Source organism: Agelaius phoeniceus, chromosome 4, assembly GCF_051311805.1.
Source record: "Agelaius phoeniceus isolate bAgePho1 chromosome 4, bAgePho1.hap1, whole genome shotgun sequence".
Lineage (NCBI taxonomy): Eukaryota > Metazoa > Chordata > Aves > Passeriformes > Icteridae > Agelaius > Agelaius phoeniceus.
The window spans coordinates 37,530,816-37,549,324 of NC_135268.1; the positions used below are offsets into that span (position 1 = coordinate 37,530,816).

The 18,509-nt window shown below is 35.5% G+C and overlaps 1 protein-coding gene and 1 long non-coding RNA gene across 7 annotated transcripts in view; one reads left to right on the forward strand and one right to left on the reverse strand.

Annotated features, from left to right (window-relative positions):
* LOC143693963 (uncharacterized) overlaps positions 1 to 969 on the reverse strand; it is a 112,996-nt gene extending 112,027 nt beyond the window's left edge. For both annotated transcript variants that reach the window (XR_013182090.1, XR_013182089.1), the window contains exon 1: positions 830 to 969. This is a non-coding gene — a long non-coding RNA (uncharacterized LOC143693963). The remainder of the gene's footprint in view (positions 1 to 829) is intronic.
* GALNTL6 (polypeptide N-acetylgalactosaminyltransferase like 6) overlaps positions 1 to 18,509 on the forward strand; it is a 539,467-nt gene that overhangs the window by 52,004 nt on the left and 468,954 nt on the right. For all 5 annotated transcript variants that reach the window (XM_077177323.1, XM_077177322.1, XM_077177325.1 and 2 more), the window contains one exon: positions 4,124 to 4,168. The gene's annotated coding sequence lies outside the window, so the exon portion shown is untranslated. The remainder of the gene's footprint in view (positions 1 to 4,123; positions 4,169 to 18,509) is intronic.

Sequence of the window (18,509 nt, forward strand, 5' to 3'; positions counted from 1 at the left end):
TCAAAATATTCTCAAAATGTCTGAGATAATGAAGGTCCTTGAAAAAGTTCCAGCTAGCTTGGAATATATAAACAGAGGTTTCAGAACAGTAAAATAGCACTGCATATATTTGCACTTTTGAGACAAAGTACTCTGTGTATACATAAAAATAGACCAGGAATGGAATAATAGAGATCCTAAATAATCTGAATATTTAGCTGCACAGCACACAGCAGACTAGTTTGTAGATTATCTCAGGAGCTGAAGAAAATTAAATATAATCTTATTTATATCTAACTTCTTTACATAGAAAGCCTTTGAGTCTCATGTAGATGGGGTCTTTGCCTTATTTACACATATAGATATAGTTTTATCAGGAGAGCTGTATCATAACTGTGATTTGGTTCAAATATACTGAACATTAATCAGTGGAGCACACAATTTGCAGAACAGATTACGATGCCCATATGATAATATGAGAGAATAAAAGATACAATATGAAGAACATTTTCAGAAAGTAATGAATAACAGGAAAAAAATGAGATATAATTTACCATTTTTGTTAATAGAAAAAATAATATTAGTACCTAAATTGCTTTTTTTATGATCTGGTTCCATATGACTATTTTTTGATAGCATTTTTATTTAAATTGATAAATAAATAACAAAAACAAGCAAAAAAAAAAAAAAAAAGGAAAAAACCCCATGCATTTAATTCATGTTTCTGCTTATGTAGAAAGTAGTACTACAATGGATATTGCCACAATTCTTCCTAGAAAAAATGCTTGATGTTTTTGTATCATGCAAGAGAGTTTATGCTGTTCCACAGCATCATACTCCCAAAACTTACCTTTCTGGTTTTAAGTCTCTCCAAAAGATACTGAAATATTTTCCACAGGGGTGAATGAGTCTTGGTTTATAACAAATGGTCTTAAAAGCACTGCACTGGAGCAGCTTCCCTGCAGTGAAGGAAAAATCAATACAGCCATCTTGAAGAAGAGAATTATGTAAGGGCTTTAGCCATGCACTTCTGGGCCAGTTGAAAACTATTTAATCTCTGAAAATTTTTTGTTAAATTCTGTGTATACAGCAAATTCATCTTCAGGAATATTCTTGTATTAAACCATAGAAAAGTTAGATCTCTACCTACTGCCTATTTTGATCTATAACTGGATGTGCTTATTTTTCCATGCATAAGGGATGTACCTACTGCTCTCCAAATATTCAATTTTTCAAAAATTAATTCAGCTTTAACAGGCACTTATTTTCTGAGACTGTTCTGTTTACAGAAAGCTATAAATGGTCTTTAAAGCCTGTCTCTGCAGACACCCCTAACTGCACACATTTTACAAGTAGAAAGGTAAAATTAATTATTTGTAGTATGAATTATGAATTATTTTTACAGGTTTATAAATAGCAGCATTTCTTGCCACATACAGTGAAACATACAATGGCTGGGATTATGCAATTGAACTTTCTGCTATTCTATAAAAGGAGTTTTAAACACAGAATAAATATTTTACTGTTGAATGTTTAAATAGAGTTTACTGTTTAAACACTTCACATAGCTGGACAGAATCGTGAATAATAGAAATGGGAAAGACATAATGTGTTAGATTTTTTTTATCTTTTCTTCATACAAATTGACTACCCTTTATGGAAAAAAATATGTATTGGGGAGGGTTTGTTTGTTTCAAAGGACTGGTATTTCAAATGATGTAATTCAGGTTACTTTCTCCAGGCAACACCCACTGTAGATGCATCAACACTGGATGCATAAGTCTATGGAATTCCCTCCTTGTGCATCCAGAAATTATGGTTGGTGTCTGTTATTCTGGTATATCCCCAAATTAAGGGAGGTTTTCCAGCTTACTAATGATCTGCCAGGGGAGGTGTCTGGTACAGTTTGAGACTTTACTAGTTGATAGTTCAAACACTGCACTAATTACAGAGAAGTATTTAATAAGCTCTGTCATCCCACAGTGTTCTCTAGTTCCAAATGAAGTTACTTCATGGAGCTAAGGTTCTGGATTTTCATAAGAAGTGCATTTAATCTAATTTCTTTAACTTCAGATGAGGCTCCAGAATATATATTTATAGCTTTCTCCGGATTTGCAAATACAGCTCAGACCCAGTGTTTGGACTCTTGATCAAAAACTCTTGTTTCTGGAGTGGCTGTTTTTTCCAATGTAGATTACTTATACAAAAATATCCTAGATCTCACCTGTATCTCACTGCAATTAGAAGTGATTCCTTGTTTCTCCAGAACATTTACATTAGAAACTAAATTAGAAAATTATTTTTAAAAAATCTATAATAAAATAACAGAAGCAAAATATAGTGCCTATCCTCAGCAAAATAATCTTTTACTCTCCCATTTTTGATCAAATTCCCTACTCTGAAAGTGCCCCAGATAGGTTACATCATAATATTAGTCAGATTAGGTTATGATCTTAGGTCAAAATGTGTGAAATATGTGACCATCTATTGAAAATATGCAGTGTGTAAACCAGAGTATTTCTATCATTTCTCTTTTCTCATGCATTTTTGGATAGTCACAGGAAGTTTTATTGCTTCAGTACCATAAGTGTGATTTATTTCCACTTGATATCTGGCAGATTGACTCTCAGCATGGAAATTATTTCCAGGGAAGCTCAAAAAGCCAATTGACCCATTGCTGAGAACCAACAAAGTAAGGAATAGGGTTGCTCTTTTTGGCAGAGCACTATATATTCAACATTAATAAGGCCTGTGTCACGTTGGTCAGCAACACAAAAGATCAGGTGAAGATCACAAAGCAGTCAGTGAATCAAAAGCCATGTCTTGTCTTGCAGCTGCTCTCTCTGTCTGTTGAAGCAGAGACAAAAGGCAGCACTCAGACTGCTCTGGGCCTCATGCCTGTGTGGTCCAGAAGTCCAGGACTTCCCTCTCTCATCCTTCCCTCCACTTCCCTAGACCACACCATCCTGGCAGCCCCTACAGGTTGGTTCCACCCAGGCTTGCTGTGGGCAAGCACAGGCTGCCAGTCTGGGAGAGAATGACTGCACTGGGCAGATGGAGCCCCCTGTCACAGGCATTGTCACCTGTGTGTGCATAGCACTGCATTTAGCTTGCAGAGCTCTGGGATTCAACAGAGTTGCTAATTCTGATGTGCCCTAAAAATTGCTGTTAGTCAAAGCAACTGCCTGACTGTGACTGGCCTTTTTTTCTTTTTCTTTTTTTAGGCAAATTTTAAAATGAGAATGAAATGGGCTAATAGGATATCTTAATGAACTTGCTCTCCCTTTCAGAGTACACAAATATTACACATGTGTTAACATATGAAGAGTGTAAACAAAATAGATGTTTATAGTTCAGAACATTAATGATCACTCTATCTCGGTATAGTTCTTTTTTTTCATACTTTATCCTCAAAATCAGTTCAAAAGAATTTTAATGGGAAAGCTGAATATAATAAATTCTTGACAGAAAAATACCTAAACATTTTGTAAGCTCATTTACCCTTTTCACAGACCCTGTTACCATAACAACTTGAACTGTCACTATAGTAATATTCTTTTATTATGAAACACACTATTTTTTGTATGCAAAGTATTTTCATTATCTACATCTCCAAAATTAACATTATTTAAAACATTTTCTGGAATATATTACACAGTTTCATAGGACAATATGTGCAAGGGACAATTTTGAAAAAAAAACAAAGGTTTGATTTCTATTTAAAAAAAACCAAAAAGCTTCTCCTAAGAGATAAATGAAAATTTACATACTTATATTGTGAGGGATTTACTATCTCCCTACAAATTTATTTTTCTACTCACTTAATTTGTTGGATTATGAAAATCAGAAAATGTAAAGATATTTTTATAAGCTTATTTTTGCTTCTCACGTGTTTCTCTTCTCACCTTTATAAGAGTGATAAGTATTACTTAAAAGTTGATAATTTCTTTTTATATATGTAAGAACCTAAGAATCAAAACAAGTGAGTGTTTAAAAATATCTTCAGTTTAAAAAACAAACCACTACTATAGTAAAATAGTAATATATTAATTTAATTGATGTTAATAATAAAATATATAATATTTCATATCATATATAATTTATAAATACTAACATTTTCCTCTTTCTTATGCAACTTCTATAGGTTCTGAGAGAAAAGTCTAAATTTTCTGGATCCAAACAACGTACTGTAAGTATATTATATTTTTCTATCAGGTTCTGTTTACTTCTCCCATTGTAGCTTCATAATTCTTTTCCCATGTGAAATCTTGTGTTGCTTTTTCTGTATGATGAGAGGCTGGTTACCAGCTTTCACACTAGTTCTCCAAGGGTAGAAGCCTATTCTAAAAAGAGCTTTGGCAGATAAATCAAAGCAGTTATAAGTTAGTCTCTATAGAGCAAGCTGTTTTTTAAAAAACAAAACCATAAAAAACCCCACCTGAAACAACAGAACTGAAGTTTTCAGAGAGATGCTATTTTTAAGCAAGTTATTTTGAATCATTTGTATATAAACTCCATCAGAATTCTAGTACACGTTAAAAAGAAAATTGGATCAGGAGGTTGATAACGCAAATGAGGTATTTTAATTTCATCAGTTCTGATTGTATTTCTGGTATCTATTGCTAGACTCATATTTTCCCTACATGTTGTGTCCTGCCTGAGGGCCACTTAATTTGAAGATGCTGTCCTCAGAGGTGAGGGGACAACTGCTGTGTTTCTCTGTGGTACTGCCCACCCCTGAAGGGCTACTCAAGCCTTATAAATAGATCCCCTGGGGCAGATGGGAGTGAAACAGCACTGAATGATCGGGGTTTGTAAATATATATGCAGGTGGTTTTATTTTGGAGCAGTTTGGTTCAGGGCTGGGGGAAGCCCACAGAACGTGGAGTTCCATGGGTTACTGTAAGTTCAGGTTTTAGGTGGGAATGCCCAAGTACCTTCCCAAAGGGGGTGTTCTGTGCTGTCTCTTCCAGCGCTGTGGATCTGTTAAAACACCAGGATCGTGCACAGTCCTCTGGTGAGGAACTCCAAGATCAAAAGCTTCCCTAGAAGGCCGTGTAATTAAACTGTTATAAGACGGAATTTGAGACAATTTGGTGCTTGAGGCTTGGAATTTTGTAGTTGAAATGCTGGAAAACTCAGCCAAGTCCTGATTCAGAAGCCTTCCTTCCTAGTGTTAGGTATAACAACTGCAGAAAGGTTAGAAGAATTGGTAAATTTTCTCTGTGATGTCATGTAGAGACTGCAGGATATCTATGTTCTGATGTAAACAGTGTTTAACAAGTGCAGCATTTCCATATTTAAGTTTTCTGGCACTGAATATCTGTTATAGGTGACATTTACTGCTTCAGTTTGGCCAAAGCTGTATCCTCCATAATGAAGCCACTAAGCTTGTTCATTTATTTCTTGTTCATGCAGCTCCTTTCTTGGATTTTGTATGGAAGACTGCAATCATTTATCAGACACTCTTTATCTGAGCAAATTTCTACTTCTCTTATTATGAATGTATTGACCTATGCATATAACAAGGTGAAGAATGCTGGAGGTCATTTCTGAATGCATTTTAATGCCACAATTGCAAAATCTACAAGAGTGTTCATTTTCTAGAAAAAAAGACTATAAAGTATACAAATTATAAAGGATTTCCAAATTACATTCAGTTATTTTCTGTCCCCACATTTAGCATTTCTTTCATACTGTACAGTCTTTTAAAAAATATTCACACTTTCAGTAATTGCATTGATAAAACACCAAAAGGACTTTTAGTACTGTCTTTAGCTATTTTTCATTTTCATCTTAATATAATTATCTCATTTCTCATTGCTGTCTTGTCTGACACTATGTAATAGGTCTTTAGGACAGAGTGGGAGCTTTCAAGTAGGTATGAGACCATTTTTATTCATAGTGTTTATCTCTATAAGTGTATATCTACTCTACAGACACTGACAATATTTGTGCATAACACATTATTAGTTATATATATAAAAATTCATAGTGGACATAACACCCAGTGTCTGTATAGTATTCTATTTCTATATAACATCTTGGATAAACTCCTGGAGCAGTACTACAGCAGCAAATTTATGGTCACAACATAGACACTCTGAAGCAGTTACACTGATAGGTCTTACTTTTAATAATGTGAAAATTCATCTTTTATATGTTGAGGGCAAAAGTCCAACAGTAGCTACTCAACTACCTTTTCTGATAAGTTCTTGTAAGAGAGGTATTAAGTCTTTAGTTTTAATGTTTACATCAGGGGGTAGGCCACATTCAACAAGGATTTAAGTAGTGTATATTTGTAAAATATTTTTATGTCTTGAAAGGGCCTGGATCATATTCAGTGTCAGTTATTCATATCCAGAAATATTTCATTTTTGTTATTGAAGACAATGAGAGGGTTCTTGCTACAACAAAAATTAATTTACTTAATGAATTGTGGGAAAAGTCAAGTCTGAAGATCAGACTCTATAAGATCAAACTCTGATACCAGTGTGAAGTCTGTACAGAACTGGTTTTTACTCACAATTTTGTCCTGTGCTCAAGTTGTCGGATTACAAGATTGTGCTTACAGTGCTGTAAGGGAAAATTTGTGTGCAGGAGCCAGAAAGCACTCCTGAGTGTAGAAGCCAGGCAGAGGTGTAACTAGCCCAAGCTTGCCACTGTATATTTATACTGCCCCTGCAGCAATATCAAATTATCAATGTCACACAGAAAATCTGAAACCTTGGAGGGGTTCCAGTAGAGGGTCTACAAGGGATGGTAAGATCTGTAAGTCAGCCTGTGCTCAGGTGGAGCAGAGTGGCTGCTCTGGATAAAACTGGGCATCATTCTGCTACAAGTGTACATGCCTGGAGCAGGGCTTAGGGCAAATGCTGAGCTGCAACCTGGTTTTTTAACATTCATAACTCCCGAATTTCCATGTTTAGTAAGTGGAGTGAACATTCACAAGGGAAAGTAGATTGACTTGATTTTTGAGTTCTGTCATCTGCTTATTCCCTTAACAAAGTTTGTGTGGAACAAACCTTCTAGCTTCCCCCATATTCTTCCACCTCTCGTTTTGCACAAGGGAAACTGTAGTAATGCTGTTTACAAGTCTGTGCTGTCCTTTGGATCTGAGGTACTAACAATGCTAATTAATTAGCTTTCTTTCCAGTCCTACCTTCCTCTTCATTGGTAAGCATTCTGTAAGCCTGCCAAAGCAGTCATGCAGTACCTGTCAAATAAGTTGGCTTGTGTTCTCAGAGTCAGTTTGTAAATTATTTTTCTTTATGTTATGAACTTCCTAAATACGGTTAAGTAATTTTTTGGGTCTTGTTTTGCTCTCTTACCATGCCCATTCACAGATTTCAATGAAAAATCTACTTATAAGCAAGGCTGTATTCACTACATTCTTTACAGCATGAAGAGAAAAATATGCAAATATGTTGGATTTTATAGGTAATCATAGGATTTTTCTACAAATAGAACAAAATGGTTGCACCTAAAATGAGTCCCACATTTCACGTTCTAAAAGTTATGTTTTATCTTGCAGTGCTGGTGGAACTAGAGACCTAGAGCACAAATTTAGTGCCATAAAATTCCACTTAGAGTTCTGAACTTAAAAATACAGTGCGTAACTATTCAAAGGATCAGTAGTTTGAAGGCAGTAGGTGATTCCACACTCCTCAGGAAGACTTACCACTTCTCCAGGTGGTCTGTGGATGAGAAAAAAGTGTCCCATCATATTACAAATATTACAATTGTGAGGGTCTTGGGCCACTGGTGTCAAAACCATGTGTCCTAGCTTGATCCAGGAGAGAGTTAATTTTTTTTCTAGTAGTTGGTATGGTACTCTGTTTTGGATTTATTTTTACCTTGTTGCATTAAAATTTTAATGAAGACACCCTACAATTTATTATCCAAGCTACTGTGAGAGTCATCTTCTCATAGAATTGTTTGGATTGGAAGGGACCTTATAGACCATTTGTTCCAATGCCTCCAACATGGACAGGGACACCTTCCACTTTGCCAGGTTGCTCAAAGCCCCATCCAACCTGGCCTTCAACATTTCCAGGGATGGGGCAGCCACTTCTCTGGGCAAGGGTTCTAGAACCTCACCACCTCCCAGTAAAGAATTTTTTCCTATTATCTAACCTAAACCTGCCGTCTGTCAGTTTAAGGCCATTCCTCCTTGTCCTATTACTTCCTGCCAATGTCAAATGTCCCTCTCCAGCTTTCTTCCCCAGGCAGAACAACCACAATTCTCTCAAACTACCTTCATATTGGAGGTATTTCTTCCCTCCTTTTCTCCTGTTTTTAAAAATAACATTCTTGAATGCTAGACAAAATTACACTCCAATTCTTTTCTGTATTTCCCAAGAAAAATTGAAAAAATTAGTTAAGTCACTTTAGCTACTCTTTCTTATACCAATATTAACCAGTGCAAAACACAATCAGGTTTATTTCTTTTCACAATTAATTGTATCTCAAAGTCATTTGTGGTACATTATGTGGTAATTTATTTTTTTCTATACAATATCCAGGTTTAGGCAAATTAAAATGTTATTTGCTGAATTTAGGAAATTCAGTTTCCCATGTAATAGTGCCCATAGGTGGCTAAGGATTATCTGAAACTAAAATGATGGAGGAGAACACTAAATCCTAAATGCTTTAGGCTATATAGAAGACCTTTAGCCATGCAAAGTAATGCTTTAAGGGACTAATCTCAAACAGCATGAGCATGATTCCTTTCTGAAGGCAGGGGATATTTGGAAAAGGTGAACAATCTTAAAATGCTTGTTAAGAATTAGAGATAAATTAGATTTTAAGGAATGCCTTAGAGGTGGATCATTGTGAGAAGGAAATAGGATGAAACTTACCTTTTTGATATTGAAATAAAAGGAAGAATTCATAAAAATATAATATACTTGAATAATTTTGGACAAATTTAGATAATACTAAATTGGAAAGAGAGGTATAACAGTAAGATTTTGATACAAATAAACTCTCCATTTTTCATTACTCACATCCTTGATTCCTAATGATTCCTAGCTCTATAAAATAAAATGAGTAAGTAATGACAGCTCAATTTCATGTTCTTCAGCAGTAGTAGCTGGGTCTTGCTCACAAATGAGAAAGCTTGAAGCCCAAATCATTCCAAAGTTCCCCCTGCAACAGTGATTGTACATTTGCATTACTGTTCATGTTTTCTGTTGAGAGCCAACAACCCATTCAGTGCCTTCTGAAGCACAAGTGTGTTATTTTTAAAAGATTAATGGTTCTGCAGAGTGGTAACATACATAATTAGGAAGCTTGTATTTCCACATTTAACCTAATTCAATGCCCTTCACTTCAAAGAAATGTAGAATTTGGCATTCTAGCTGAGTTCTGTCAAAACATGAACCAAAAGCAATGTAGTTATAAAAGAAAGTAGAATGAAAGCAAGACTGAAATTAATTTGATCTAGTTAGAATCAAAGGCACCTTTTCATCAAGTAAGACAGGTGAAATGATGAAGAACATGGACATAATTGTTAAATATGGAAAAATTAGGAACAGTATCACATAAGTAAGGCTATGCCTAATGGCAGCATTTATGATAGGTACTTGAAAGGTAATGGAGCCTGCAGTGGTTAGCATGGCAATAAGCTAAAGCTAAACCATTATATTCAAAATACTATGTAACTGTAACCAGCAGGTAGGTACCCATAAATTCTAAGATTACTGCACAGGATATTTAGAGCTGTCTGAATTGCTGTTTCTTGTTTAACCATAAGAAATAAAAAACCCAAACGCACCAGAGAGCATCAAATGTAACTATAACTTTTCTTTATATTTGTATTTTCTTTGATTAGTTTGGGAGATGGCTTTTATTTCCCCATTAATGTTTTATTTTCCCCCACTGTGTCTATATCTAAATTGGTCCTGATTATGTCTGAAACCAGGAATTGTAAGGGAATACAAATATGGTGTGTTATGATATTCAAATGTTTAGCATATTTCATCCAAAAGTCATGGTTGAAATATGGATTATAAAAACTTGTTATAAAACTTGTGTTAAACTTTTTTCTTTTACTACTATTCATCCCTGAGACTGTTTTAATGATTGAAAAGTAATTCTAAGATGTGAAAAATATTTAGGTCAGGTAATAGATTGCAGAGCAGCCCATGTATGTGAGGAAAAAGAACAGGGAAAGCATCCTCTGCAAAACCAGGATGTAGTAAGTAAAACACAGATATCGTGGGAGGTAAAGCATCTTGCAAATTTTAGGGACAAGAATTTTGGTTTGATAAACAGGCAGACAAAATTCTTAGCTAGTTCTAGAAATTCCAAGAGGAACTAAAATCTTTCTAAGTAATAGTTCTTTAATAATGGGTCTTGAGTAAACTGCCAACAAGTGCAAAACAGTGTGTCATGCACTAATATAAGGATATTGGAAAGACACAAAAAAGAAAATTCCTTTTGAAAAAGGTTTTCCTAGTTTTTAGGGGTAAAATAATAATCTTGGAAACATAGATGATTCCTCTCCCCTCTCCTGGTGTCATGTGCTCTGTCTAGGTCTGGGCTCCCCACCAGGACAAACTGAAGCCAGTCTAGCAAAGCACATGAAGATGATTAAGGGCTTGCAGCACCTTTCATATGAGGAAATGCTGAGAGAGCTGGGACTGTTCAGCCTGGAGAAAAAAGGCTCAGGCTTATCCATGTGTACAAATACCTGATGGTGAGATGGGGAGGGAAGCAAAGGCAACAGATGGTATTTACTATTGCTTGTTTTTATGAGTACCTTTAATGGATGTTGCATGAAAAAATTAGGAGTCTTGGTCGATGTATGCAGCTCAATTTAAATAATTAAATAATTACAAATAGTGTAAAAGTTATATAAGTTTAGACTAGGAAGAAAATGTTGATTTAACTAGATTAATGGAAGTGAAAAGACTTTTGGAAATCTCTTCTGTGTAACAAAATCTGCCATGGTAAAAAATGTAAGTTTTGCACAACCTCTTCTGCTCCTGAAATAAAATATGGAGTGGACATAATCTTCATAAATTGAAGTCTTTTTGATGTCCACTATCTCTATAGTAAACACTGGTAAGGCATAAGAAGAGGGAAGGAAAAAAGATAGTGAATAGTAATGATGTTTGGCAAACCTTCATAAAAGGTTTGATAATGGCAATTATGATACAAATATCTACAGCAGTGGAAAAGTTCAATAGACCTCTGATAGTAAATATAATTAGTAAGAATTCCAGAATGGACATTGACTATAATCTGTATCCTATGAGGGTTTTCTTTCTTTCTTTTTTTTTTTTTTTTTTTTTAACCAACCCTACTTACATTAATAGTTAGCACACTAATTACTCACAGGTCTTGCCTAGTTCTTGACCCAGCCACTCCAATGACTCAATTGCAATCTACTAGAGAACATGAGCTGCATTGTATTACTGCTTGTAATGTGATCTTCTTTTTACCTCTCATCCAGATGTACTACTCAAACAGTAAAACTCACACTATTTTTCAGTGTATCGCAGTTTCCACATTGATGTTATTTTCTCAAGACTACAGGTTTGGATAGCAATTCTTGATTCATGGAAGAGGTTTCCAGCTAAAATGTGCAGTCCTAAGGAGAAACAGTGTGTGAATGCTTTCATATTTTCAGCTGCTTGACTAGAGTGCTGCTTTAGACCATTAGACTTTGCTGACAGAAAAGTACAACAGTACCTTTACATCAATTCAAAAGTTCACAGAAAAGAATCACAGCAAGGCACATAGTATTTCTTTGGCTTGCTTCCTAAGTCAAGCCCTTCCTAAATACTATGACAATCTCTCAATGCCTTCAGTAAAACAAAAAGCAAGGAAACCTTGGAAGTCCACAGAAACACTTGTAGAATGAGCTAATATTCTTTCTGGTCATCAGTTGATGAGAATGTATGGTAAGGTGACTTGGGGATGTGCTAAAAAACTAAAGGAATAGACTGGAATGATGGTGCAATCTGAAAATCTGATACACAACAGGATTAAAATTAGATAATTTTAATATGTTACTTAGTTACTGTTATACCTTTCAATATTTACTTATCAAATAACACAGAAGAGGATTTTTTTTGCCATACCCACAGGAAAAATACTTGAATATGACTTGCTAAAATTGACCTTTACTTATACATAGTGACTTTTACATGACAGTATTATGATAAACTGACTCTAGCTTCAGATTTATTACTCAACCCTGACCTTTGGTTATATTAGAATATTGCTTTCAACCAGACTAAATAATAATGTCTCTGTGAATGTAAGGAACTGGCAGATCCGAGATGTCAATTGCCAGCTCAATTTTCCTTTCACCTGGGATTACAGCATGTCACAGTGCTTTATTGATCTGAGAGTCATTAGAGTTCAGTGTTATAACTCTTCAGTTTTCCACACAATGCAATACAGTGCACTGTAAAAGGCACGAAGCATGAACTGGAGCATGACCCAGTTCATGGGTCAAAATTTTTGACCCAGTCACTGGTCAAAAATTTTGATACTGGTCAAAATTTGGAATGTTTATTTCATCAGAAATAAGTGCAGTGATTTTGATTTTTTTTTTCTTAAATTGGAATATGCAGTCAAAATATCTTTGGAAATATATTCAAAATGATCCTTCCAGAATGATTAGTGAAGGGCATTGTGTTGGTTTAGGGTCACCCTAGGACAGGTATTTGGTATATACTGGAAAAAAAACCTGTTTGAGATCTAAACAGCTTAGGTTTGAAGTTACTGGAATGCTTCAAACAATAACGTCATTGCAACTACATTGTGCTCCTATTTAGTATGGCATAGTAAAATATTTTGATTTCATGATTTAATGTAATATTAATTTTATTATAATATAATGATATAATTATTTATATTATGTATCATATTTCAAATCAACTTCTTGACAACTTTTTTATTACATGTTAGTGAAGGTGATAGATTTTGCTGGTATGTTTTGATTTAGTAAAATCAGTATCCATTGTTAAAAACTGTTTAGGTAGTCAGAAAATTTTCAATCTGCTGCAAGCTAGAGTATAACAATGAATAAAAGCACCTTCTTGCAACTTCCACCCATGCTTCAGAAGAATTAATGGAATGGAATGGCGTTCAAGTGGTGCAGCAGCTTGAGGTGACTTGCTTTTCAGATAGGGACTGAAATCAGTAGGATTCTTTCTTTATGACTATGATTATAATCCCATAGAAAGTTGCATTATTGAAATAATAATTCATTTATGTAACACTTACATGCAGATTAAAGAGACTCACATATATTGGTGTCAGGATTCTTCTGGATGCCAAAGCACATCTCTGCTGCATTCAGGCCTCAAACAATTTTCAAGTATAGAACCATAGAACAGTTTGTGTTGGAAAGGACCTTGAAGATCATCAAGTTCCAGCCTCGTTGCTCGTTGCCATGGGTAGGGACACCTCCTACTATACCAGGTTGCTCAGAGCTGCATCCAACCTGTCCTTGAACACTTCCAGGGATGGAGCATTCACTGATAAGGACAGCAGAACAGAACAGTGCTTTACTTACTGGATAAGGGTAGTAGAACAAGTAACATTTACTCTTGTCAAGGACAGTAGAACACAACAGCACAGCTTTGGAGAAATAAATAAAGTATGCAACTTAGGCAAACTGAAATTATGCAAAATGTAAGCAGAATACCAGCTCAGCTCTGCAAGGCTGACAAAGCAGGAGTTTGTCAGCCTTGCAGAAAAACAATATTGCGATCACTCAAAAGCAGGGGTCAAGGAACAGCCACCTAAAAGGACACTGGACATTGAAGACAGACCCCCAAAGAACCACATAAGGACTTGTGACATATGGATCAGACTGCTGTGGTAAGGGTGTGACTATGTCAAACAAAGGCAAGGGAGTGGGGTAGCTAATGAATGTGTAATCAGTGTGTATGATAAAAACTCTGTTCCAACACTTGTCACACTCAAATGGGGGAAGGATCCCCCAAGTGGCCCGCATGCTATAATAAAGAACACCTGCTTTCTAATACTCAAAACTGTGTTAGAAAGTTTCTATCCGGCTGATTTTGATATCCCCACAGCCTCCCTGGGCAACCTGTTCCAGTGTCTCACCACCCTCACAGTAAAGAATTTCTTCTGTATATCTGACCTAAGTTTCATGTCTTTCAGTTTGAACTCATTCCTTCATGTCCCATCAGTACAGTTCCTTGTGAAGAGTCTCTCCCTGGCTTCCTTCAGAGACTGGAAGGTTGCTATGAGGCCTCCACCAAACCTTCTTTTCTCCAGGCTGAACAACCTCAACTCTCTCAGCCCATTTTCATAGCAAAGCACTAATCCTCTTATCAACTTCATTGCCTCTCCTGGACTTGATCCAGCTTTTCCATGTCCTACTTATGTTGGGGACTACAGAACTGTATGAGTATTCATAAAGCTGCTAGTTGTTGCATCATACAACTGTTTGTTATATATTTCTGACCACTCTACTGCTGCATGGATGTCTTCTCTGTCCAAATTATTTTTAAGGTATTTGCATTCATTGAACATGAAACTAAGCGGGTAGGTACCCATAATATAAATATACATATTTTAACAAGGTTGGTAATGACTTCTAGAAGACATATTGCTGGATTGCTTTCCTTGTTCAGTGAAATTTAGTTAACAGTGAAAAAAGAAAGAATTTCTTCATACATTAGGAGTGCTTTTATGGTTTAATATTTTCTTCAAATGAAATACATGTTGGTGGGGGTTTTAATATTTTAGGCATTTTTGTGTGATTAGCTTAAGTGTAAATTTTTCCTTTCTTATTCATTGTGGAAAGAAACATGCTACCAAAGCAATTTAATAAGAATAGAGGTAAAATAAAAAACATTGATCCTGTCTTATAAATAGCAATCTCCTTCAAATTCACATTTTTTAAAACCTAATTTTATAATTATTATAGTTGAAGCCATACTCAGGTATTGCAAATAATATTTTATACTTTGAAATCTTATGTAAAAAATTCACTGGCAGTCATTGAACCATCAAAAAGAGGTCTCCAGTCATCTTGTTTTAAAATCAGAACTGTTTACAACAGATATAGGATTTTACTAATTTGATTGCAGCAGCAAGGTTACCTTTAAAATGTTTTGTTAAAACAAATGTGCTTTCTTGAAAAAAATACATCATGTGATGCTTTGCAAACAGCCATCAGTCAGCAAAATGGTCATAGGAAAATATTCCAACAACTATTGTTAACTTTATTTTACTGATCTGCTAAGGCCAGTATGCCAGAAGCAGTTTGTTATACCAAGAACTCTAACTTTCATCTCACTTAAGGAAAAAAAAATTAAACAAATCAATTGTCATTCTTAGCTCTTTAGAAGACTCTGCATCTTATTTTAAAAAGCAAATACTTTTTCCTATTATGATGGAGGAAATAAAAATGCAACTTCTGTCTAGAAATTACTGCTTAGCTTATTTCTATTTTATGAGCATTTCTTCCCCCTGACTGAGAGTGCAGCTTAATTGCTCAATAAAAGTGTAAGGTTTTAAGACAAAAAACCTACTATAAAATTAAATGAGATTTAAAAAATGTATGCTAAACAATGTGTCAGTTCATTGCCTCAGAGCTGGTGGCCTTGAGAGCTGAGAATTAGAGGGTCAGATTCATTAAAGCTGTATTATGTCAGACGAAGTTGAGGCAGCATTTTGTCCTAAGTTTACAGCGTATTCCAATTCAGCAAAACACAAAAATTTTGTGGAACTGATCACTACTGGGGATATGAGGTCTTTATTCACAGATAACCACATGTTCCCAAATGAAAACAAAGTCAGATTGCAACAGTTTTTTGTTTGGGGACTTTGGGCTCTGTGGCGTTTTTTCTGTGAATTTCATTTATTGGGCAGTGACAAGGTAGACAAACTGAATTCTTCCTGTGTGCTCTGCTCTGCTGTTCAAAATTAATGAGAAAAGACTGTAATGCCTGGGTCTTAAAGGTCCTGAGAAGACGATGCTGGAGATGCACCACAGGGGAAGGATTTTTCCTGTAGCACCCTTAGAGATGCACAGATTTGTGAATAAAGCAGTCCCTGACAGTTGGAGAAGATGGCACTCCACAGAAACTCCCGTCAGCTATTGCCTTCCCTTCACGAGGCACTTGGTATTTCTGTGCTGGAAGAAATGCTCCAGCTTCTTTAACCTTCAAACCATAACCAGGGCATGTTTTCATACCCATTTCAGCACCCTGTCAAAACAAGAGTGGCTTTTCAGGGGCTGTGATCAAGCAGTGGTCAAAGGAACATGCCCAGGACTGGAGTCTAGACAAGGGTTTCCCTTTCCTCTGCCTGTGGAGGAGATGGACACTCCTGGTTCAGTGGGACTTTGGTGGCAGGAGGCCATGTCTCCTGGCAGGCTGTCACAGGGAGCAGACCCTGAGGAACCATTGATGAAACAGTTTGAGGTCAAGCAGAAGTTTCCAGTTTTATTTTGACATAAAATCACAAAACTTGGGAGTGATTGCTGTTGTGATGTTTTTTAGAATTATTTTTGTAAACCAAAGCAAAAATCAGGGGCTTTATAAGGCAATGTGATATTAAATTTTAAATTGTAAATCCTTTCCACAATCCTTGCCAGGATTAAAGAATATTGATTAACGAAGAATTATGGACATTTTAACACATATTTGCTTTCAGTTTTTTAATATATATTTAATTGTCTGTTAAATCCTTGCATCACTAGAGAGCCTAAAATAGCTTGCTCCTAAAGCTGAAGCCAAATGGACTTCATTATAGTAGAAATGGCATACTTTTATTCTACTTTTTTTTTTTGCTACCTCATATATTTCTGTCTGTCACCTCTTTGTTCTACAGTTTAGAGAAGAAAGAATTCCATACTAGTCAGCCCAAATTGAGTATCAAGTTAAACTCTCTGCCCCTAACCATCATCCTCAGTTAGGGAGACAGGACTTTTTCTTACAGATTGCACCCTTGAATTTAAGTCATGCCTGTTGTCAGAGAACTATAAATATTTACAGGAATATGCTGGCAGAATCTCTCACAGTTCTTGTAATCCGTTATTAAAATTCTGTTTTGTGGATATTTCATGAATTTATGGAATTCCTCCTCGATGAATAGTTACATCATAACACACAGCTGAGCACAAGGCGGCACAAATTTTGAGTCACTGACTGATTCAGGGTGAAACATTTACCAGTGAGGAACACTTATCTGGACTTCTGTTTTTTCTATTTGAGGCCTCTGTTCTTCTGAGATTGATTCTGTTTCCAGATGGCCTCTGAATATTTGCAGGGATAAAAACATATGCATAAAGCATGAGGGAGAATTCCTCTTAAAATAATGGAAAAGGAGGAAAATATCCCACTTGGAAAAGCTCTGGGTAAAGATAACCATTGTTGTTTCTCTCCAGGCTTGTTGCAACCTTGTAAAATGCCAGTAAGAGTAAGCTGAATTTTCAGTTCATGTTTGCAGTTCCTCTAACATATATTTCATACCTGAAAGAAAAGAATATTTTCATTTATGCTTTTTGGAAATGGTGGTTTTGAACATAGTAAAAGCAATGATCTGGTGTTGCAGTTCCACAGCAGAGAAGTGCTGCTGATTTGCATGGGAGTTCTCAGATGGCCACTGAAAAATTTAATTTTGGATTAATCTGATGCTTTTTCTCCTTCTATGTATTTCATTTTATGTATAGAAAGGTGGAGACACAAATTTTTCTGGCCACTTCTAGCACTTCAGAAAAACCCAAAAACATATCTCTGTTTTAGAATCTGGTGCCTTTCATTCAAAAAAAAAAAAAGAAGTCTTGGTATGTGGACACTACATATTAAAAACATTATGTGGATGTTGAAACTATTATGTCAATTTTTAGGACTATATGCTTTTGATTTTCTACATAAATATTTCTTTGTCAAACCCTTGCGTCACTGAAGAACCTAAAATACCTTCAGATCTATGTAGGCCAAATATTTTCCTTCTCTGTTTAACAGTCCCTAGTTGGACCAGGGGCTTTTAATAGCTCTTGATACCTGATTATATACAAAGACATAAACTATGTTTGCCACTGGGATTGTAGCTAGATATTTATTTTTGCTTAATTTTCCATTTTTTTTACATATTTTTGTGAGTCATATCAGTCAAATATTTATTAGTGTAATAAGATATGATTGTACTATAGGCATCTGAGTAAGAGGTCTATGCTTTCCTGCATAGAACCTTTATTAAGAAATGCTCTATGATTCTCTGAATAAATGAATCATTCAGAATTTCAAATGTTCTTTAAATAATATTTGAGTAACTCAGTGTATTACCAAAGAATTATTTCACCCTCTTTGATATTCCCAAGACTTTTGATTTCTTGGCACACCCAGAAAGCTTCACCACAAGTGATTAAGGTTGTGAATGCCTTAAAACATTGTGGGAATTACCTTTTATCCTGATAAAATCATATAGTAAGTAATGCGCTCATTCATTTTGAATAAACTTTCAATATTTGAAGTTAGTTGGCCCTGATTCTTCCCCAATGTCATTTTCTGAAGCAGCCTCAGTAC